General features: G+C 40.5%; 9 non-coding genes across 9 annotated transcripts; 7 read left to right on the top strand and 2 right to left on the bottom strand.

The window, feature by feature from the left end:
- Positions 1-5,498: 5,498 nt before the first annotated feature.
- trnae-uuc (transfer RNA glutamic acid (anticodon UUC)) lies at positions 5,499-5,570 on the top strand. Its single transcript has one exon. It is a non-coding gene; the product is annotated as a tRNA-Glu (tRNA).
- A 624-nt stretch (positions 5,571-6,194) lies between these two features.
- trnae-uuc (transfer RNA glutamic acid (anticodon UUC)) lies at positions 6,195-6,266 on the top strand. Its single transcript has one exon. It is a non-coding gene; the product is annotated as a tRNA-Glu (tRNA).
- A 463-nt stretch (positions 6,267-6,729) lies between these two features.
- trnae-cuc (transfer RNA glutamic acid (anticodon CUC)) lies at positions 6,730-6,801 on the bottom strand. The gene has a single exon. It is a non-coding gene; the product is annotated as a tRNA-Glu (tRNA).
- A 1,984-nt stretch (positions 6,802-8,785) lies between these two features.
- Positions 8,786-8,857, top strand: trnae-uuc (transfer RNA glutamic acid (anticodon UUC)). The gene has a single exon. It is a non-coding gene; the product is annotated as a tRNA-Glu (tRNA).
- Positions 8,858-8,976: 119 nt separating this feature from the next.
- trnay-gua (transfer RNA tyrosine (anticodon GUA)) lies at positions 8,977-9,063 on the top strand. The gene is given in 2 exon segments: positions 8,977-9,013; positions 9,028-9,063. It is a non-coding gene; the product is annotated as a tRNA-Tyr (tRNA).
- Positions 9,064-11,018: 1,955 nt separating this feature from the next.
- trnae-uuc (transfer RNA glutamic acid (anticodon UUC)) lies at positions 11,019-11,090 on the top strand. The gene has a single exon. It is a non-coding gene; the product is annotated as a tRNA-Glu (tRNA).
- Positions 11,091-11,209: 119 nt separating this feature from the next.
- Positions 11,210-11,296, top strand: trnay-gua (transfer RNA tyrosine (anticodon GUA)). The gene is given in 2 exon segments: positions 11,210-11,246; positions 11,261-11,296. It is a non-coding gene; the product is annotated as a tRNA-Tyr (tRNA).
- Positions 11,297-21,684: 10,388 nt separating this feature from the next.
- trnay-gua (transfer RNA tyrosine (anticodon GUA)) lies at positions 21,685-21,771 on the top strand. The gene is given in 2 exon segments: positions 21,685-21,721; positions 21,736-21,771. It is a non-coding gene; the product is annotated as a tRNA-Tyr (tRNA).
- Positions 21,772-21,886: 115 nt separating this feature from the next.
- Positions 21,887-21,958, bottom strand: trnae-cuc (transfer RNA glutamic acid (anticodon CUC)). Its single transcript has one exon. It is a non-coding gene; the product is annotated as a tRNA-Glu (tRNA).
- Between the last annotated feature and the right edge of the window lie 236 nt (positions 21,959-22,194).

Genomic DNA, 22,194 nt, shown 5'->3' with positions numbered 1-22,194 from the left:
TAAGCACTCAGAAAATGTTTTTAAGAAGACGTATCAACGTCTAGGTTTATTGAGGAAATTGAGGAGTTTTAATGTTGAAAAGGACATTCTGACAGTGGTGTATAAATCACTTATCGAATCTGTGCTTACTTTCAACATTGTATCCTGGTTTAACTCTCTTTCTGTCAAATGTAAAAATAGACTGTTAAGGATTATAATTATGGCTGGTAAAATTATTGGTGAGAAACAAGTAACTCTGTCTGATCTTTACACTGCGGCAGTGAAAAGGAAAGCGTCTGTTATTGTGACAGACTCTACTCATCCCCTGCATAGTTCATTTAATGTACTTCCATCTGGTAGACGATATAAAGTACCTTTGGTGAAAAAGGCCAAGTATAAGAAGACTTTTATTCCGACTGCCATTGATATTTTAAATAGGAAATAGGGGAGGGGAGGGGAGGGGAGGAGGGGGGAGGCGTGTCTTAAATAGTGTGGTTGTCTTTTGTATTGTACTGTTTGTTGAGCCCTTGTCTAAAGACAATTTTCTACCCCCCTGTGGGGATAGACAATAAAGCTTTTTTGAATTTGAATTGAATTTTGAAGTAACTATCTATCTGACTTAGATAATGCGTCATGTAAACCTTGAATTTCAATCTTTATAGTCTTAATGTCTTGAAACGGTCTTAAATTTGACTTACTGAAACCTTCAGAAACCCTGATATATGATGTTACTAATTCTTACAGTTGTTGACACATAACCAATTAAGTCTCATTATCAGCAATAATTATAACCAAATTGTTTAGTAATTAAAAATATTTTTGAATTACTACTTTCTGTTTTTGTTGAAAAAAGAACACGAATGCACTACAATTGACAAAAAAAAAATAAGACACTATAAATACATATTAATTTAAAATGCAACAAAGATGTACACTAACTATTTATATTATGTCAAATACCTTTTATCATGTTAAATTAGGTTAAATAAACAATGAACATGTTAAAAAAATCTTTTATCACCTGCAGATTTCCAAACTAGAAGCTGCTGTCTACGACATGCAACCTTCAAGCAACAGTCACTTATCAAAACAAAGAATGCGAAGTCCAAACCTGCTTCATTGCTGATGCAACAGCTGATATAGAACTGGCATTGTGGGAGGATCATATTGCCTTCGTGAACACAAACAACTCCTACACATTCACAAATCTCAGCACAAGACATTTCAACCAAAAGACAACCCTTACCACTACTCGCCACACCACCATCATGCCATTGGAAAAGCAAATTGCATTTACCCCACCAGAGGCAACAACCCAGAAGGCAACCTTAAACAACCTGACTGCAGAAGTTGAAGGTGCAGTAATTAACTTGGTGAAGCTGTGCCCAAAATGCCACGCCCCACAAAAAGACTTCACAACAAAAGATCAATTCAACAGATGCCACAGCTGCAAAATACTGCGAAAGACCAAAAGCTACCTCCCAAAATGCAACGGCATACTCACTTTCAGCATTGATAAGCAAGAACTTGGACTTACAATTAACAATTCTATACTCAACCGATTCCTAAAACAACAATGTGACTTCAATAACATAGATGCGCAGGACATAGAAGAATTGCTGATAACAGCAGGCCCCGTCATGGTTGAATACACAAATGAAAACCAAATCACACAACTGCGCAAAGCCATCAGCATCCAAGACAGAGAAGAACACCACAGCAGTGACGAAGAACTTTGTGCATCCACATCTGAAGAAAACACTCCAGATACATTGAAGCACATTGCACCAGACAAGCTCTCTACATATGATCAACAACCAAAAAAAATGAAAAAACAACCAAACAAAACACAAACTCCTTCTTCTGGCAAAAAACCAAAACTACTGAAGACATCACAGAAAAAAATCTTCCAGTGCCTTGTCTACCTTCAGAAAAGGTTGACAAGCAAGAAAAGGTTGACAAGCCAAAAAAGTCAACACAGAAGAAATGAGTTTCAGGCTGTAAAAAAAAAAAAAGCTAAATAACCCTTTCAATAGCAAAAAAAGACAACAATCAATTACCACCATATTTTAAGTTAATCTTAAAAGATATGTTCGAGACCACACAAACACACACATACAAACATTGACTTCACATATTTATACAGGCTTACACTTACAGTTGTTCACTGCTGAAAATGCCCAAGATAATGGGTTGTTTTTTTGTTTTTTTTTGGATTATAAAGTTCCAGAGTTCCACTGTTCAGTAACAACAAATTTACAAATGCATCTCTTCTTTTCTGAAACACATAATTATAATTTATACTATATTTGATACATTTATAAAAATACACTTAAAACTTGGTATCGTCCAATTTTTTACTTAACAGACTGTAAAATACTATAAGTTGATGTACATTTCAGCATTACGTAAAATACTATAAGTTGATGTACATTTCAGCATTACGTAAAATGCTACTTTAAGTTACCCAACTTGATGCCCAAGAGCAGTTAAAATAACATTATAAATGCATCTCTTCTTTTGTTAAAAACATAATTATAATTGAAAGTATATTTTATATATTTATAGAAATTCACCAGAAAGTTAGTATCATACATTTTTTTTTTACTTGACAGACTGTAAAACACTACGTTGTTGTACATTGTTTTAATTATTTTAGTGTCAATTAAAATGTGCTTTCCATTTAGTTTTTAATCTTTTTTTTCAGTTAAACCATACATTTTAGTTATTTCATATTTACAACTAAATTTATATATAAATATATATATATGTTTATAATTTATTTTTTATATTTTAAGATTTGCTATTTAAATGTTACTTTTTGTATCTTCAAACATTTCTGAAAATAAAACTGCTTTAATACCAACAAAATTGTCAAATTCATCTTTAAATGTCTTTAATTGCTTCTTGCTGCAATTTATCTGACACTCCCATTGATTCCTAAGCTCATGACGATTCGATTGCACCCTATGACGTAATTTTCCGTCATAAAAAATGGCCGCCATCTTGAATTTTTCTAAAAACCTACTTTTTGGAACTCGTCCTAGACCGTTTGTCCGATTTTCACCAAAATCGAATCATATCATCTCCAGACCATGCCGACTAAAAGTTATAGATTTCGTGTCAATAGACAAAACAGTTTTTGTATAACGCAGCAGCAAATTTGAGGCATGATGCTAAAAGCACTACTCAGGCTTTATCTCTGCAATGCCTTGACATATTGACACCAAACTTTATATGTGTCATTTTCACTTCACTCTGACCACATCACATCAGTTTTGTAACTGTGCCACCTATTGGTCGAAAGTAATAATCCATTAAATCATATTTTCAATGACTTTTTATATAATTTTTCAGCCATTTCATCTACAATCCTCTTTAATGTCTTTAATTGCTCCTTGCTGCAGTTGGTATGACACTCCCAGCCATTTGGGCATGTCTTTTTTTGCGCTTGGCCCCAGTATTGCTGCTTCTTCTTCTTCTTTTTCTTCATTCTTCCGACTGGCCGTCTATGGCAGCCCATAGAACCGTTTGCGGAAAAGTTGTTTTGGTTTGACATTCTGATAGAGGACAGTCCCAACATTAAATACACCAATTTTGGTGTCTCTAACTCATTGCCTCTAACGCCACCACCTGTCCAAAGTTTCACTAATATTATGCTAATAACTTTTAAACCGTAAGGCCTAACAACAAAAAATGTCATTTTCCGTCATAAAAATATGACCGCCATTTTTAATTGTCCTAAAAACCTAATTTTGCGAACTCGTCCTAGACGGTTTGTCCGATTTTCACCAAAATTGCACCAGATCATCTCCAGGCAGTGCCGACAAAAAGTTATGGAATTCAAGTCGATTCGTCAAACCGTTTTCGATAAACGCACAAACAAATTTTACATAGCACTTGCAAAAACAGACGTAAGGCTGTATCTCCGCAACGCTTAATCATATTCTGACCAAACTAGGTGCATGTCATCACAAGCATGACCTGAGGCTACATGCTGCGTTTCGGCGCAGCGCCACCTACTGGTCCGGAGATATGAAAAATGGCTATTTTCGCTCATAACTTCTGAACAGTTTGTCCAAAAATCATAAAAGTGGTCTTTTTACATTCAGGGCGTCATGTAGCTTCACCAAACTTGGTACACATATGCATGAGTTCAATCTGAGGTCACATTAAAAAAATTGCAATGATCGAACACTAGTTGGCGCTATAACATTAAAAAAACATAAAAGGGGGTGTGGCAACCTGACCGTTAGTCCGATTGACTCTAAATTTGGTATGCAGTGTCTTGGTCCAAGGCATGTGGGCCCCATGTATGTGTATGAGGATATTGGTGTATCTCAAAAAACATGGCCGCCATCGGCCAATGAAGTTTGAGCACCTATAAGACGAGGTTAACAGAGGCCAATCGGTAAAAACTCGATTGGCATGTTCGACTCATGGCCCAAGAAGTCTGTAAGAGTTTTGAAAGAAATCGGCCACTATTTGGCGCTAACGACTAACAAGTCTCTCTAGATCGATAATTATCGAAAAAAAGTTGAACTCTTTTATTTTTCGCATGGTATTAAAGGGTTATTTAGAAAAGGGGCGTGACAAAATGCACCCAAAAGCCTATAAATCCTAAAGGAAAACTCAGAACTTCACAAAAATTGATGAGCATATGTGTCATAACAGGCTGAAGAAGCATGCAAAACTTCAAGCATGCAAAGAAATCATCATATAACATGGTATCCAGCCTCTCACGGAGACTTCAGATGCCCCAACGCCTGTGAAGAGACGACTCGACGCCTGTGAAGAGACGACTCAAAGCCGGCGATATGTTATGCCATAAATGAATACTTGATTAACAAACTGTATTTTTCTATGTACATTACCGAAATGCAATTTCTGTAAAGCTGCTTTGAGACAATGTGTATTGTGAAAAGCGCTATACAAATAAATTTGAATTGAATTGAATAGAATTGAATTGAATATATCAAGGTAAACTATGGAAAATCATGTTAGATTCATGGTAAATCATACTGGAACATGGTAAATCATGAAAAATCACACTGAAATGTAGTATATCATGGTAAATCATGCTTGCTACATAAAACTTAATGTCTTTTCATGCTTTTGTGCTTAATGGCCTGAAAGGCCTTAACTGCTTGAACACCGCTAAAATGCTGCTTGCAGCTTTAATTATTATTGGATTGGTTGAGAAACATTAAAAATTGACAGTCTAACAATAGGCTGCTTTGTCAGTAGGATAACGGTTACCATACAATACTATGCTTCTTTTAAAATGCATTGAATGAGTACTGTCACAAGGACCTTGCTTTACGACCAGTTTGTAGTGTCTATTATGCCATCGTAAGAATGGGAGGAAACTGAATCCCCTCGTGAGGCAAATGAGAGCTCCCTCTGATGAGCCTGATGAAATTGAATTCAGTAAACAATCCCTTCGGATCATTCCCATGTTCTTAAAGGGGACGGTCACACACTAAAAGTAAAAGGGTCTGCTCCAGGCAGAAGCAAGATCCCATATGGTCTAGCGGTCAGTATTCCTGGTTTTCACCCAGGCGGCCTGGGTTCGACTCCCAGTATGGGAAGATCGGGTTGTCTTTGCATCACTTAATCGAAACAACCAGCATGTATGTCTGTAGCAGTTTTAGCCGGTGGCGGAGATTCAGCAACCTGATATGTTGAGGTTCTGTCCCCAATCAGTGTGCCTTCGATAGCTCAGCTGGAAGAGCGGAGGACTGTAGGCTGACAAACTGTCACAGACTCTGTAGGAATATCCTAAGAACACCACAAACTTGCCATAAAAACAAAAAAATTGAGATCCCCAACATGTGAGATCTCTAAGGTGTTTTTTGCAGACGTCTCTGTTATTATTATTATTGGATTGGTTGAGAAATATTAAAAATTGACAGTCCAACAATAGGCTGCTTTGTCAGTAGGATAACGGTTACCATACAATACTATGCTTCTTTTAAAATGCATTGCATGAGTACTGTCACAAGGACCTTGCTTTACGACCAGTTTGTAGTGTCTATTATGCCATTGCAAGAATGGGATGAAACTGAACCCCTCTCGTGAGGCAAATTAGAGCTCCCTCTGATGAGCCTGATGAAATTGAATTCAGTAAACAATCCCTTCGGATCATTCCCATGTTCTTAAAGGGGACGGTCACACACTAAAACTAAAAGGGTCTGCTCCAGGCAGAAAGAAGATCCCATATGGTCTAGCGGTCAGGATTCCTGGTTTTCACCCAGGCGGCCTGGGTTCGACTCCTGGTATGGGAAGATCAGGTTGTCTTTGCATCACTTAATCGAAACAACCAGCATGTATGTCTGCAGCAGTTTTAGCCGGTGGCGGAGATTCAGCAACCTGATATGTTGAGGTTCTGTCCCCAATCAGTGTGCCTTCGATAGCTAAGCTGGAAGTGCGGAGGACTGTAGGTGGCAAGTTGGCAATCCTTAGGTTACTGGTTCAACTCCGGCTCGAAGGAGTTCTTTTTCACACAAACATTTCCTTGGCCCTGCTTCTCGACGAGGGCGTCAGCGCTTTAGTTCGTAGTTCGCCATTTTACAATCACGACCGCCGGTGGTGGGCAAAAGCTTAGGTCGCTGGTTCAACTCCGGCTCGAAGGAGTTCTTTTTCACAGATAAACATTTCCTTGGCCCTGCTTCTCGACGAGGGCGTCAGCGCTTGAGTTCGTAGTTCGCCATTTTACAATCACGACCGCCGGTGGTGGGCAAAAGCTCATTCCCTGACCGGGAATCGAACCCAGGCTACGGCGGTGAGAGCGCCAAATCCTAACCACTAGATCACCAGGGAAGGTCTGCTAACGACTTGCCCTCAAGCCTGGGTGTGGCCTCTACCAGATTTTGCAGCAAGACCACTAATACTTGTATTTTCCTCCAGGAGAGGAGACGTCACTTACCCTGGCAAACTGACAAACTGTCACAGACTCTGTAGGAATATCCTAACAACACCACAACTTGCCATGAAAACAAAGCAACCGAGATCCCCAACATGTGAGGCCTCCATCTCGAAGGATTTTAACGCAGTTTTTTGCAAACGTCTCTTACCCTGGATCCCGGTTCTTCCGATGAGAAACTCTCACAGACTCTGTAGGAATATCCTAACAACACCACAAACTTGCCATAAAAACAAAAAAATTGAGATCCCCAACATGTGAGACCTCCATCTCTAAGTTTTTTTTCAGCAGTTTTTTGCAGACGTCTCTGTTATTATTATTATTGGATTGGTTGAGAAATATTAAAAATTGACAATCCAACAATAGGCTGCTTTGTCAGTAGGATAACGGTTACCATACAATACTATGCTTCTTTTAAAATGCATTGCATGAGTACTGTCACAAGGACCTTGCTTTACGACCAGTTTGTAGTGTCTATTATGCCATCGCAAGAATGGGAGGAAACTGAACCCCCTCGTGAGGCAAATTAGAGCTCCCTCTGATGAGCCTGATGAAATTGAATTCAGTAAACAATCCCTTCGGATCATTCCCATGTTCTTAAAGGCAGTGTTAATTTCGTTGACGAAAATAACGACGAAAATTATTCGTCAACGACATTTTTTCACAGACGAAAACGAGACGATAACTAAATAAAACCTAGTTTTGAATGACAAAGACTATGACGAAAATCTATTGACATTTTCGTCAACGAATAAAAACTAGACGAAAATGTTAGATAGTGACGATTTGGGAAGCGATCCGTCAGAACTGATGTCCTGCGTGTGTGGTAGATGCGCACATTTGTAGGCTACTGTAACGTGATCTACCCCGCGGTCATAAAACGTTAAAAAATGTGAACGTCTGGGAGAATGAGTAGAGCAGACATATAGATCTCTGAATAAGAGTGACGATGCAAAAAAGAGCTCTATTCGGTGCGGTTTTCTTTGCGCACACACCTAACCCGAAGCGTGCAGTCATGCACAATACACCTACAGCGCGCAAGTAGGCTACTGAATTGAGCTCTCTTTCGTGTCTGAATGGAGAAATACACAACAGTATGTCTAAATGTCCTTTTTGGAGAGTATTCATGTAAACTATGCTGGTTATGTCTTAAACTGTGAGTGTGTCGGATGTGCATCAGTGCAATTGTATCCGCATGTCATTGGACATGATCCGACGTCTTAAAGTGACAGTGGCAATAAACCTAATGCGGTCCGTGTCCTTAATTTTGATCAAGCAACAAAAGAAAAAGAGAAAAGCATTCACTGTTTGTTAATAGCTTTAATAAGGATTAATTATATTTAATTCATACAAATAAATATGTCTGCTTGAAAGAATAAAGAATGATCTGTAAGTAGTTATAAGGAATGAATATATCATTCATTGTAAAGAAAACTGTGTTGTACTTTAGGAAAAGTGGTTTTATTTCATTTTAAGATATTTTTTAAGTAACAGCAGTTAAATCTGTATCTGTATTGCATGTTCAAACTTAAAAATCATTCATATTAATAGGTTAATAGATGTTTTCTCCGGGAGTATATGGGTTTGGAAATTTTAGAGAAATTCTAAATTAATGCATTACAATTGAACTAAACCCATTATATTTTAGTCGACTAAATCTACTGTAGATTTAGTCGACTAAAATGTTATTGTATTTCGTCGACTAAAACTAGACTAAAACTAAAACAATTCAGATGACTAAAATATGACTAAAACTAAATGGCATTTTAGTCAAAAGACTAAGACTAAAACTAAATCAAAATTTGCTGACAAAATTAACACTGCTTAAAGGGGAAGGTCACACACTAAAAGTAAAAGGGTCTGCTCCAGGGAGAAGGAAGATCCCATATGGTCTAGCGGTCAGGATTCCTGGTTTTCACCCAGGCGGCCTGGGTTCGACTCCCGGTATGGGAAGATCGGGTTGTCTTTGCATCACTTAATCGAAACAACCAGCATGTATGTCTGTAGCAGTTCTAGCCGGTGGCGGAGATTCAGCAACCTGATATGTTGAGGTTCTGTCCCCAATCAGTGTGCCTTCGATAGCTCAGCTGGAAGAGCGGAGGACTGTAGGTGGCAAGTTGGCAATCCTTAGGTCGCTGGTTCAACTCCGGCTCGAAAGAGTTCTTTTTCACACATAAACATTTCCTTGGCCCTGCTTCTCGACGAGGGCGTCAGCGCTTGAGTTCGTAGTTCGCCATTTTACAATCACGACTGCCGGTGGTGGGCAAAAGCTTAGGTCGCTGGTTCAACTCCGGCTCGAAGGAGTTCTTTTTCACACATAAACATTTCCTTGGCCCTGCTACTCAACGAGGGCGTCAGCGCTTGAGTTCGTAGTTCGCCATTTTACAATCACGACCGCCGGTGGTGGGCAAAAGCTCATTCCCTGACCAGGAATCGAACCCTGGCCGCGGCGGTGAGAGCGCCGAATCCTAACCACTAAACCAGTGGTTCCCAACAGGGGGGTCGTGGCCCACAAGGCGGCCTCAGCGAGCTTTGTGGGGGGTCGCGTCATATTTTGAAAAGTGTGGAGCAATGAGCATTAAATAAAAGTCCTTAACTTTTTCCTGTTCAAAATTTATATAATGAGCGAGTTCATCATGAATCCATCAATCCGTGTTTTTGTCTTATCCTGAACCACTATGGTACACCTATAATAAGTGTTTATATTGGGACTATTTTACACTGGTTCGGATCGCTGCCGCTGCGGAGTAGCCCAGTACCTGCGTGACTCGTCATAGACGTACACAGAGAGTAGTTCCGGCTACAATGTTCTTCCGAAAGACACATTATTCTGTTAATAAACGCAAGTTTATTATAGCTCGCTAAAGCGCCAAAAAATAAAGCCTCACATTGATAAAGCCTCACAAATAACTTGCAAGTATTGAGGACCCAGATAGCAGTCATTTAATAATAGCCTATATTCTTTCTTTTTTTACCTACACACCAGTGGGAATATTTTTAGGTTTTGCATTTCAATTTTGCATTGCAGTTTTTAAATTACAACGGGCCTACTGATGTTTTTGTTATTGTATTTTCAATAATATAGGCTATTATTTGTGCATAAACATATCTGGTTATAGTAAATATACCATTTGTTTGAAAACAACATATTTTGTCATCCTTGCTGCAAGCTTACAAGAGCGATAATATCATTAAATGTGAAGGGGGGCCCTAAAATATTTTATTGGGAAAAAGGGGGTCTCAGACCAAAAAAGGTTGGGAACCACTGCACTAAACCACCAGGGAAGGTCTGCTGACGACTTGCCCTCAAGCCTGCGTGTGGCGCCTACCATATTTTGCAGCAAGACCACTAATACTTGTATTTTCCTCCAGGAGAGGAGACGTCACTGACCCTGGCAAACTGACAAACTGTCACAGACTCTGTAGGAATATCCTAACAACACCACAACTTGCCATGAAAACAAAGCAACCGAGATCCCCAACATGTGAGGCCTACATCTCGAAGGATTTTAACGCAGTTTTTTGCAGACGTCTCTGTTATTATTATTATTGGATTGGTTGAGAAATATTAAAAATTGAAAAAAAAAATTTGAAAAAGAAACGTCTCTTACCCTGGATCCCGGTTCTTCCGCTGAGAAACTGTCACAGACTCTTTAGGAATATCCTAACAACACCACAAACTTGCCATAAAAACAAAAAATTTGAGATCCCCAACATGTGAGACCTCCATCTCTAAGGTTTTTTTCAGCAGTTTTTTGCAGACGTCTCTGTTATTATTATTATTGGATTGGTTGAGAAATATTAAAAATTGACAGTCCAACAATAGGCTGCTTTGTCAGTAGGATAACGGTTACCATACAATACTATGCTTCTTTTAAAATGCATTGAATGAGTACTGTCACAAGGACCTTGTTTTACGACCAGTTTGTAGTGTCTATTATGCCATCGCAAGAATGGGAGGAAACTGAACCCCCTCGTGAGGCAAATGAGAGCTCCCTCTGATGAGCCTGATGAAATTGAATTCAGTAAACAATCCCTTCGGATCATTCCCATGTTCTTAAAGGGGACGGTCACACACTAAAAGTAAAAGGGTCTGCTCCAGGCAGAAGAAAGATCCCATATGGTCTAGCGGTCAGGATTCCTGGTTTTCACCCAGGCGGCCTGGGTTCGACTCCCTGTATGGGAAGATCGGGTTGTCTTTGCATCACTTAATCGAAACAACCAGCATGTATGTCTGTAGCAGTTTTAGCCGGTGGCGGAGATTCAGCAACCTGATATGTTGAGGTTCTGTCCCCAATCAGTGTGCCTTCGATAGCTCAGCTGGAAGAGCGGAGGACTGTAGGTGGCAAGTTGGCAATCCTTAGGTCGCTGGTTCAACTCCGGCTTGAAGGAGTTCTTTTTCACACATAAACATTTCCTTGGCCCTGCTTCTCGACGAGGGCGTCAGCGCTTGAGTTCGTAGTTCGCCATTTTACCATCACGACCGCCGGTGGTGGGCAAAAGCTTAGGTCGCTGGTTCAACTCCGGCTCGAAGGAGTTCTTTTTCAAACATAAACATTTCCTTGGCCCTGCTTCTCGACGAGGGCGTCAGCGCTTGAGTTCGTAGTTCGCCATTTTACAATCACGACCGCCGGTGGTGGGCAAAAGCTCATTCCCTGACCGGGAATCGAACCGAGGCCGCGGCGGTGAGAGCGCCGAATCCTAACCACTAGACCACCAGTGAAGGTCTGCTGACGACTTGCCCTCTAGCCTCGGTGTGGCCTCTACCAGATTTTGCAGCAAGACCACTAATACTTGTATTTTCCTCCAGGAGAGGAGACGTCACGGACCCTGGCAAACTGACAAACTGTCACAGACTCTGTAGGAATATCCTAACAACACCACAACTTGCCATGAAAACAAAGCAACCGAGATCCCCAACATGTGAGGCCTCCATCTCGAAGGATTTTAACGCAGTTTTTTGCAGACGTCTCTTACCCTGGATCCCGGTTCTTCCGCTGAGAAACTGTCACAGACTCTGTAGGAATATCCTAACAACACCACAAACTTGCCATACAAACAAAAAATTTGAGATCCCCAACATGTGAGACCTCCATCTCTAAGGTTTTTTTTAGCAGTTTTTTGCAGACGTCTCTGGCCCTGGATCCCAGTTCCCAGTTCTTCCGCTGAGAAACTGTCACAGGCTCTGGAGGAATATCCTAACAACACCACAACTTGCTATGAAAACAAAAACAATAAGATCCCTAACATGTGAGGCCTGCATCTCAAAGGTTTTTAAAGCAGTTTTTTGCAGACGTCTGTGGGCCTGGATCCCAGTTCTTCCACTGAGAAACTGTCACAGGCTCTGTAGTAATATCCTAACAACACCACAGCTTAAAATTTATTTTATTTTATTTCCTTTATTTTTCCAGGAAGGTCCCATTGCGATTAAAAGAAATCTCTTCCTCCAGGGAGTCCTGGCCAAGATGGCCACACTAAAAATCACACACAAACACACAACACATATAAAACATTCCAGAAAGTCAGAGCACAACATTCATCATAAATCAAGTAAAACAACAGCATGATTCAATCATTGTATACTGCAGTAAACTTTTAAATACATTCAAAGGAGGAATTGTTTCAGGAGGGACAGTAGCTTGAAATTCATTCCACAGCCATGGAGCATAGTAGGAGAAAGATGATTTACCATGCTCTGAATGTACCCTAGGTACTACTAATTTAATCCCATTAGATGATCTAGTGCTATAGTTCTTTTTACATAAACATAGAAGACTAGTAATGTAATTTGGAAGTCTACCCATCAATGTCTTTACAATAAATTCTAACATATGGGATTTCCTTCTTTGATATAAAGAGGACCAACCCAAATAGTTGTACAACAAACTATGATGAGTACGTGAACAAGAATTTGTTATAAAACGCAGTGCAGCATGATAAACGCCATCCAGCCTTTTCAATAAATATGTAGACGCATGCATGTAAACAACATCACCATAGTCTAAAATAGGTAAAATAGTACTATGTATTATTCTCTTTCTAGCTATAAAGGAAAAAAAAAAAATTTTCCCGAAAAAGAAAACCCAGTCTTCGTTTAAGCCTTTTCACCAAGTAATTAATGTGAACATCAAAGGCTAACTTCTCATCGAGCCATATTCCTAAATATTTATAAGTTGGTACTCTTTCTATATGTAAACCCTCAATAGTCTGAATAGGCATAACAGTAGACATAGAACGGCTACGTGTAAAAAGAATATACTTCGTTTTATTTACATTTAAAACTAAATTTAGTTTCAACAAAGTAAGCTGAAAAGTATAAAAAGAATCCTTAAGAATTTCAATAGCCTGAGACACAGAGGATGCAGTGGAGTAAATAATTGTATCGTCAGCATAAAAATTTAGCTTTGCCGATTGTATTCCCTGCCCCAATTCATTAATAAAAATAGAAAAAAGAAATGGTGCCAATAAAGAACCTTGCGGGACACCCTTCCTGACTATTACCATGGTTTAGGTGTAATTATCTACAACAACACATTGAGTTCTATCCGATAAATAATTGTTAAACCAACTCACAGCCGAATTATCGAGGCCAACACTTTTAAGCCTCCGTAACAGTAAAACATGATCCACTAAGTCCACTAAGATTGACGCTTTTGTCAAATAAAAAAATAAGGCCGCACAATGTTGTCTATTATCGAGAGCAGTAATTAAATCATTAGTGACTAATGTAGTAGCTGTTATCGTACTATGGCCCGCTCTAAATCCTGACTGAAATGCGTTCAAAATATTATGACTAAGTAGATATTCTTTCATTTGATCATTTATAATAGATTCAAAAACTTTTGCTAAAACAGGTAATTTAGAAATCGGACGATAATTATTCAAATCGGAAGGATCGCCTCCTTTTAATAAAGGCATAACCATAGCCGATTTCCAAGATGGCGGAATTACATTAGTGGATAGACTCAAATTAAAAATCGATGCAATAGGTTCGGCAATAATATCTGCTGACAATTTTTAAAAAATTGGTTCAATTTGGTCAGACCCACCTGATTTCTTACAGTCTAAATTTCGGAGTAGTTTATGAACTTGGGACGGCAATACAGGGGCAAAAGAAAATAAATCTGATTCACTATTAGTCAACTCATCAGTTCTCTGTTCATCAAGGACCAACGAATTGTCTGTTATCAAACCAGCTGAAATAAAATGACTATTAAACGTATTAACAATATCAGCCTTGTCTGTAATCAATCTTTGATTCAATTTTAAAACTTTTGGAAGATTAGTGGATGTATTTGATCCTATAAAAGATTTCGTTAATTTCCAAAATTTAGAAGGACAATTCATGTTATCATTAATCAGGTTTAAATAATACTGACTCTTCGAACTTTATATTAATTTTGTACACTTATTTCGTAATAATCTATATTGAGACCAGTCCTCCTCACCATTTGTTTTCTTTGCTTTAGACCAAGCCACGTGTCTTTGTTTAGTAAGATTAGAGACGGATTCATTGAACCAAGGATTATTTCCAAGGATTATTGACCCTAAGAACCAATAATTGGAGGGTCTGCTCTGCCGGAAATATCGCGAAAAAAAATTCTGGCTATTTTAGTGTATGCACCCTTTATTTTTTATCAGAAAAATGTGAGAAATTATTTTTTTCCTTAAATCCTCAGTGGATTGGGTAGGCTGTCAATAAATGCATTCCAGATACACAGAACACATATGCTGACAACATCCACTGAAAAAATAACTCTTAAAACACATTTATACATGATTTTGCATCAATTTAATGCAAAAAGTAGGCGTTTTCTCACTTTTTTCCAATATTTTCATCTTTACTTCATTAGCAATCAACTATTACCCTAGGTTATGACATCAGTCGATATGCCATTCTTTTTACTAAACAGTATACTCATTCCACAGAAAAAAATTATAAAAATCCAACCAAAATCAATGAATCTGTGATGATTTCACTACTAGTTGGCTATCAACAGGCTCAGAACTCAAAATTCTTAAAAACATGCTGCATATTTAGCATCATGGCACACTTACACACACACCCATGATCTTAGTAATTTGAATGAGTTTGGAACAACAAACTAACGGTTACCAACGGATTTTGAAGCTGCTCATCATTGTCTGTGGGAAGTGTCAGTTAGTTTAGTGAATACCGGTAGGTCTGCCCCAGCGTTTTGCGAAAATAATGGTATGGATATTGTAATGGTAATTAATTGAAAGGACCACGCCAGTCTGCAAACAAGTATATTTCTGATGATTCCTCATCCCAAACGTATCCCTGTAGCATCAGCATTCATTCTCTACTAGTTTACTTAGCTAGCTTTAGCTGTTTTAGCTAATTTCAGTGGTTTCTTTAAAGGGCCATTACTCCTCACAGGAATGGGGTAGAGACTGACTTTTTAAATGCTCAGAATCCTATGCTCTGCAAGAGGTATGTGTCATATATGTCTATTTTGCTTCGACCGGAGGTTGAGAAATTCAACAATTTCAACTGGACTTGTTAGGTAAAGAAATAGACATGAGCATAAATGCTGCTACAGGGATATGTTTGGAGCGAGGAATCATTAGAAATACACTTGTATGAAGGCTGGTGTGGACCTTGAAGTGTTTTTCATGTCAGACAGAGAGTACGCTAGTAAGGATAACTAAAGGCTGCACTAAATGATAACTACTGTTAGCAATTAGCTACATGGCCAGTTGATACGTTCAGGTTCAGAAAAATTTTAGCTAGTTAGCTTGTGGCATGACTGGCCACACAAAAATGATATGTAGCAATATTGGATATCAGACTGTACACAATAATGAAAAATACAAATGTTATGTAAGATCTAAACATACTATATATTATGCATAGTTTGTTTTTGCATATAGTATTGTACATTATATAGTGAGTGATTTGTCAAAAGCTAGTTAGCTAGTAGTGTCAAACATCTAGATTTCTTTCACCTGAATGCACAATATTTCCCATTTGCAGATTTGGTTCTGATCTTATTGAGTTTGTTGTGGTGAAAAGTTAGCGAGAAGAGAAGGCAGCAGAGGATTGAAAAGGACAGTAAAGAGGAGTGGAGTGGAGAGGAGAGTGGAGGATTAAACAGAAGAGAAGAGTGAAGAGGACAGGGGTGGACTGAACAACAGAGAAGAATAGTAGAGGAAAAAAGAGGAGTGACTTGACCAGGAAAGAAGAGTGGAGTGGAGAGGTATGGAGAGGAGTTGATTGAATTGGAGAGAAGAAGAGGGAAGAGGAGAATAGTGTAGAGGAGTAGAAGAGGAGAAGAGTAGAGAGGATAGGAGAGGAGAGAAGAGTGGAGTGGAGTGGATGGAATAGAAGAGATTAGGAGTGGAGAGGGGAGGGAAAAGAGTGAAGAGGAGAGGATTAAACAAGAGAGGGGAAGCGTGGAGGAGAAAGGAGAGGAGGAGAAGGGAGAGGAGTGAACTGAACAGGAGAGGATAAGAGTGACGAGGAGAGAACAGGAGAGGAGTGATGTGAATTGGAGAAGTATGAAGGATGGAGCCTGAGTTCTCAACCAAGAAGCTGGAGAGAAAGCTACCAACTATACTGCTTGCATAATATGTCAGAAAACAGACAGTGACGTTGGTCCTCTTCAGAAACTGACAAATCAAGGCTACCCTTCCCTCCTATATGCTGTAACCAATAGAAAGGATGCTGTCTCATACAGACTTGACAATGAGATGAAACCTCAATGTGACTTTCTGGGGAGGAATCCTTTGTGGCACACACAATGTCATGCAAAGTACACAAATTGTAAAACTGTTGACCAGAAGAGGAACAAAGGTGAAAAGCCAGAAGGCACTTCATTTGAAGCAGAACTTAATCCTGAGCCAGACAGCAGCAGGCCTACTAAAAAAACACGGATGTCAATGCCACAGCCCATCAAACACAGGGAAGAGTGCTTCATTTGTGGAAGAGCACGCACGACCGGGGGGAATAAATCCCTCGTTTTGATTGCCACGTATGACAGACAGAATGCAGTATGGGAAAAAGCAAACAAACTTGAAGATGAAGAGATGCTACACACGATTCGTGGTCCTGATGAAAACAAGTGTACTGATATGATTGCTGAGGACTTCCGGTACCACAAGGAATGGCATTTGGTGCATAGCTGCCCTACTGTACTATTGGAGGACCGAAACCAAGTTGCGCTGCTCCAACATGGATTTCATTCCAAGCATTTCTCATACCAGATACCATCCCTGCAACTGTGATCAGCTATGGTCCCTTCTTCCCCAAGTCACCAACAAACCCAGATGTGGTTGAACAGTCTGTTCAGTACTGCATGGATGTGTCGAGAAAACATGGTCAAGAGTATGCCATCATCACATGTGACCAAGCAATATATGAGGTGGTTCTAAGTCTGCAAAAGAAGAACAAAGAGAAGTATGCCAAAATTATCTTACGCATGGGTGGCTTCCATATTGCTCAGAATTTCCTTGGAGCCATTGGGCATTTGATGCAGTCCACTGGAATCGAAGACATCATGGTCGAAGCTGATGTATGTCTCCGTGGAACAGCAAACAAAATCATCAGTGGGAAAGACTACTATGCAATGCTGCACGCCCACACTATGATGTATGCAGCCATGTTTGCCCTACACTGGGAAGCATTTGCCAGATGGTTGGTCGATGAAGAGAAGGACCTGGAGTACATGAGTGTGCTTGGCAACAATATCCAGCTAATCCTAGATGCCCTGTCAGAAGAGGATGTAGAGAAGGCAACTTCTGTGTGTGCTGATGCAACTGACCAACTGAAAAAGCTGTCATGTTTGATGGCTGAGTTTAATGAAGCACGTACCTCACCTACCACAAAGCTATGGCTAATGTACATGGATATGGTGATGATTCTTAGACGGTTCATCCATGCTGAGCGTGCAGGTCTGTGGGAGGAACACCTGGCTGAAGTGGAAAAGATGTTACCATACCATGTAGCTGCTGGCCACTACAAGTACGTATCCTGCCTGCCCCACTATCTAGAAGCTATGAGAAGCTTGCCTACACTAGCTCCAAACATCTATAGGGAATTCAAGGATGGGAAGTTCACTGTACGTCAAACAGAAGGGCGGTTCAATGGTGTCTGGACAGACATGGCACTTGAAAAAACCTACAATCGTGATGCCAAGACAAAACTCTTCACTGGCATCAGTCAACAGCCAGCAGCCATGGAGAAATACTTGAAAGCTCTTCCAGTTCTGACAGCTGTGTCAGAGCAGACAAAGGCTATGGCACACCTGGATGCGGATGACACCAAACACCACAAGGACAAGGACAGCCAAGGTGCAAATGAGGCAGAAGGAAAATAACAGATGTCATCAACAAACAGATGATCAATCCTTTCACATCTGAAGAACAGGAGCTGATCAACATTTCAACAGGCCACAAAGCCACATCTGCTGACTTGATCTGTGCTTGTGAAAAAGGACTGGAGGCATTGGCTGCAGCAAGAAGAACAGGCAGTGAGAAAGTAGCCCAAATTAAACTTTCAACCTTCGCAGCAAAGCCAAAGAAGTCAATGTCCATTGCATTCAAAGCCAAAAAGGTCTATGAGGAGGAGAGTGCAGTTGTACGTAACCTGTACTTTGTTCAGGACTTAGAGGAAGACAGGAAGGTGGAAGTGTTTGGCCGTGAATGGACAAGTTGCCCAGCCTCCCTGTTTGAGCCAGATCCGTCCCTTGACCAAAGTTATGCAATGCGTAAAGGAAACAAGGCAGACTACCTGGCTGCAATCAAGACAGCCCTTGGCAGCTCATGGGGGGAAGTGGACAAACTACCGCCGTCTGACAAGCCTGTTGTAATGGTAGTAGATGCCATGGCGTTCATTCAACATTACCAACATCTTGGGAGCAGCACCTTCCATGAACTGCAAGGAAAGTACCTGAGGCAGCTCCTTGGAATCCTACCAGACAAGTGTGACTGCATCCACTTTGTTGGTGATCGATATGATGTCTCCCCTGCTGAAAGTCTGAAAGGGGAGGAACGAGAGAAGAGGATGAAGACCTGCCCCAGCAAAATGAAGTAGTACAAGCCACATGATACTCTCCCTATACCTGAATGGAAAGGCTTCATTCACAATCCAGTGAATAAAGCTAATCTGTTGAACTACTTGGGGGAAGCATGGGCAGCTCAGAACAAGTCACTTCCTGCAGGATGCACACTTATTCTTGGTGGAATCTTTTGTGATCCTGGTCGCACTGTCCTCTTGTCAGCGGATTGTCAGGTTGAGCTTCCAGAACTTTCCTGTGAGAAACATGAGGAGGCAGATACCAGGATGTTTGCTCACATTGCCTAGTCAGTTCAAATTCTGCACCTCAAACGGGCTGTAGTGGTTGCGACTGACACAGATGTGATCATGATGTGCATGTACTACATCACACACATGGATGGGCTGCAGGAGCTGTGGGTGAAGACGATGGATAACTTCCTGCCTGTTCATGCCATCACAGAAGCTCTGGCGAGGAAGTATGATGTTGCAGCTTCAGATCTTACATCCCTTCTCCTCAGCACCTACATACTTACTGGATGTGACACAGTGAGCTATCTGTACAGAAGAGGAAAAAGGCGGGCCTACACAACTGCTATTAAACACCTGACAGACCTTCTACCGTTGTGCAGGTACGGTGACCCTGAGGAAAGCCTGGATGTTCAGGAAGAGGTTATAACAGCAGCACGGCAATACATGGTGTCACTCTATGACAGGAGTGACTTTGGTGGTACTCTAGATGCACTGCGAGCCCATCTCTTTGTGAGCTTCAAAGGAGACATGCGTTGCCTTCCACCAACTGAAGATGCCTTCCTATTACATCTTCGCCGAGCCCTGCATCAGTTGGCTGTGTGTAAGCGGGCACACATGGTTCAGCCAACCTACCCAGCTGCCTCTGATTTTGGGAGACAACTTGTCAATGGAAAATTGGTGGCAACCATGATGCTGAAAGAGGCAAAACCTTCCGAACTCAAACACAGCAAATACTGCCGCTGCAAGAAAAGCATGTGTGCCCGAGGATGCTCCTGTGCAAGAGCCAATGTGAAGTGTGTCATTGCATGTCTCTGCACCGTGGACCCCAACAGATGTTCAAGGATTGAACTTGCGCTTGAAGACAGGGACACGTAAGTAGGCCATGTGTGTGTGTTCGAGAGAGAGAAGGGGGGGGGGGGGGGGGGGGGGGGGGCATCTTTTATCGCGCAGCTGTATAACCCACCCTGCCGGTCTTGTTTGCTGTCTCCTCAGTTGATGAGGGTGAAGGTCTGTCCCCAGAGCAGTATCTGCAATGTGCCACCCTCCTGATTATCCCACCTCACAGGGACCTGCACCTAGTTAATTAAGTTATGTTAAATTATTTTGTTCTGTTAAAGTTGTAATAGTTGTCATCTGAGGCAATAAAATAATGAAAGTCATTTTGCTGTATTATATTTCTTGTGTGACACATTTCCATAGGTAGAACAGGGTTATGTTGAAATTAAAAAGATGCCTAGGTCATGATGTTTAATAATGTGGACATTAACAACCATGTTAAAGTCATCATGAAATCAAATTTTACCATTCGTATTTTTATATGTAATATTGTAGTGTTTATTATAAAGGATTTATCTGTGCACTTCATTTTTTTTTTTTTATTCATGTACCCTTATTATCTTTAATCAAATACGTTACCCTTCCCTCCCCCCTTGAAACGACTTCTCTTCTCTTCCGGTCAAAATCTATTACTAGAGGGCATGACTATCAGCCGCCTCATCTTGGTTCACAGGAGGCTCATATAAATATGGGGTGATTCCTTACGGAAAATTTGGCTGCTCGTCCTCGTTCTCATCGTCGGTTTCCTCAATTAAAAATGCTTCATGGTAGGGTAACGGTGGTGAGTCCGGTGGAGAGAAATCCTCCACAACAGACTGTAAACTGGCATTCAAATCTGCCTCCATTTTGTTAGCAACGCCCAACCTCCAACGATCCAATTAATTCCAGAAGGACGAAATCAAGCCCCGCCCTACATTTTTTTTCCAATTTCAGAAGCCGTTTCACTCGGATATACGTCACAATAAGGAAAAAAGGACAATCTCTGGATTTTAAATATCCAGTATGTCTTTCAAAATTTTGAGAGTAGCCTAAAATTCTATTGAGATTCTGAGCCTGTTGATCGCCAACTAGTAGTAAAATCATTACAGATCTATTGATTTTGGTTGGATTTTTATAATTTTTTCTGTGGAATGAGTATACTGTTTGGAGAAAAGAATGGCATATTGACTGATGTCATAACTTAGGGTAATAGTTGATTGCTAGTGAAGTAAAGATGAAAATATTGGAAAAAAGTGAGAAAACGCCTACTTTTTTGCATTAAATTGATGCAAAATCAAGTATAAATGTGTTTTAAGAGTTATTTATTCAGTGGATGTTGTCAGCACATGTGTTCTGTGTATCTGGAATGCATTTATTGACAGCCTACCCAATCCACTGAGAATTTAAGGAAAAAAATCATTTTTCACATTTTTCTAATAAAAAATAAAGGGGGCATACACTAAAATGGCCAAAAAAAAATTTCGCGATATTTCCGGCAGAGCAGACCCTCCAATTATTGGTTCTTAGGGTCAAAGTTAACAGAAAAAACACAAATAAAAAGTATGGCAGACCATGTCAGGTTCAACCCATTTTATTGAGCTTTTGAGACTTTGGCTCCCCGACTACTGTAGCAGTTTTAGCCAGTGGCGGAGATTCAGCTACCTGATATGTTGAGGTTCTGTCCCCAATCAGTGTGCCTTCGATAGCTCAGCTGGAAGAGCGGAGGACTGTAGGTGGCAAATTGGCAATCCTTAGGTTGCTGGTTCAACTCCGGCTCGAAGGAGTTCTTTTTCACACATAAACATTTCCTCGGCCCTGCTTCTCGACGAGGGCGTCAGCGCTTGAGTTCGTAGTTTGCCATTTTACAATCACGGCCGCCGGTGATGGGCAAAAACTCATTCCCTGACCGGGAATCGAACCCTGGCCGCGGCGGTGAGAGCGCCCAATCCTAACCACTAGACCACCAGGGAAGATCTGCCGACGACTTGCCCTCAAGCCTGGTTGTGGCCTTTACCAAATTTTGCAGCAAGACCACTAATACTTATATTTTCCTCCAGCAGAGGAGAAGTCACTGACCCTGGCAAACTGACAAACTGTCACAGACTCTGTAGGAATATCCTAACAACACCACAACTTGCCATGAAAACAAAGCAACTGAGATCCCCAACATGTGAGGCCTCCATCTCGAAGGTTTTTATAGCAGTTT

Source organism: Siphateles boraxobius, unplaced genomic scaffold (genome assembly GCF_051911475.1).
Source record: "Siphateles boraxobius isolate OS27281-9 unplaced genomic scaffold, OSU_SipBor_1 77, whole genome shotgun sequence".
Classification (NCBI taxonomy): Eukaryota; Metazoa; Chordata; class Actinopteri; order Cypriniformes; family Leuciscidae; genus Siphateles; species Siphateles boraxobius.
The sequence above is the reverse complement of the archived record's forward strand: the minus strand, read 5'-3'. Positions and strand labels throughout refer to the sequence as shown.